Here is a 1,655-nt window from a genome sequence, read left to right as displayed (position 1 = left end):
TGGAAAAGACTCTGATGCTGGGAGGGATTGGGGGAAGAAGGAAAAGGGGATGACAGAGGATGAGATGGCTGGATGGCATCACCAACTCTATGGACATGAGTTTGAATAAACTCCGGGAGTTGGTGATGGACAAGGAGGCCTGGCGTGCTGCGATTCATGGGGTCGCAAAGAGTCGGACAGGATTGAGTGACTGAACTGAACTGAACTGAAAGTCATCTTAAATAAGAGATTAAAAGACTTTGCCAAGACTACAAAATAAAAGTCATAGAACCAGGACTTAAATTTAGCTCTGCTAATTCTGATAATCAGTGGAGGATCCATGCATCTATGTCAGATTGCTTGTAACTTATGTGATATATAAGTAAAGACTTTGAAATTTTTTAAACTGCATGCATATCACTATATGAAAAGTGTGAAAGTGTTAGTTGCAGTTTGTCTGACTCTTTGCAACCCCACGGACTGTAGCCCACCAGGCTCCTCTGTCCATGGAATTCTCCAGACAAGAATACTGGAGTGGATTGCCATTCCCTTCTTCAGGGGATTTTCCCAACCCAGAGACTGAACCTGGGTCTCCTGCATTATAGGCAGATTCTTTACCGTTTGAGCTACCAGGGAAGTCTATACCAGTATATATATATATACACATACATTTGTGCATTCATCTACACATGTAAATTTATTCTGAAGACATAGTCTTACAACTTATAGATGTAAAGAAAAATATATAAAATATCATTGGGATATTATTATTTTGTCATAAAAATATATCCCATAAAATCTCCTATAATATGTATATGCTAATACAATATATCAAAATAATTTTGCTTATGTACTTATTTCATAAAAATTATTCTTGCAAACACATTTCTAGCATCTAGCATAATTTTTTAGGTATAGTAACTACTGATATAATGTTGTCTAGCAAAAAGGTTATGCATCAACAATTTCCACTGAAATAAGCTGTCATCAGCACATTTCCTTATGAAATAATATTTATTAAAATAGGATATTCTCTTAGCTAAAGCTGACAGCTCCTCACCTTGTCAATTGTCTCTAATAATATACACTTTACAATACAGTGCTAATAAGACTCAAGGTAGCATTTCAGTCATCTACAGTGTCAAAATGGAGACTAGATATACTGCATTCAAAGAAAAGGTGCCAATTAAATGTATTCTCTCTACAGTCAGTGTTCCAGTATCATACTATAACATGATCTGTATCCTTGTTATCCAATATTAGATACTATTGTAACTTGTAATTCAGACTCTCTTTCTCCATTTTCAATATTAACCCCAAGCATATTTTCATAATGACTACAAAGCTTGGCAGAGGGATTTCCAAATCAGGGAATGCTGAGACCTAGAGCCTTGGCAGATGCACAAAAGTGGAGGAAAGAAGCAGAACACTTATAATACAGGAGGAAGCATAATTTTTAAGATGAAAGTTTGAAGTCTGTCACAATTAAATTGAAATCTTTACCACTGGTTAACCATCTGACCTTATGCAAATAATTGACTTTTCCACCCTCAATTTCTTTTTTATTAAAGTGGGGTTCTTAATGCTAGTTCATTGGGAGAGTGTGAGGATGTAATGGGACAATGTTTGTAAAGAGTTTTGCCCAGAACCTGGTATATAATATGAGCCTAATAAAT

The sequence above is a fragment of the Bison bison genome, unplaced genomic scaffold (assembly GCF_000754665.1).
Source record: "Bison bison bison isolate TAMUID 2011002044 unplaced genomic scaffold, Bison_UMD1.0 scf7180017864235, whole genome shotgun sequence".
Taxonomy (NCBI): domain Eukaryota; kingdom Metazoa; phylum Chordata; class Mammalia; order Artiodactyla; family Bovidae; genus Bison; species Bison bison.
Note: the sequence above shows the minus strand (reverse complement) of the source record.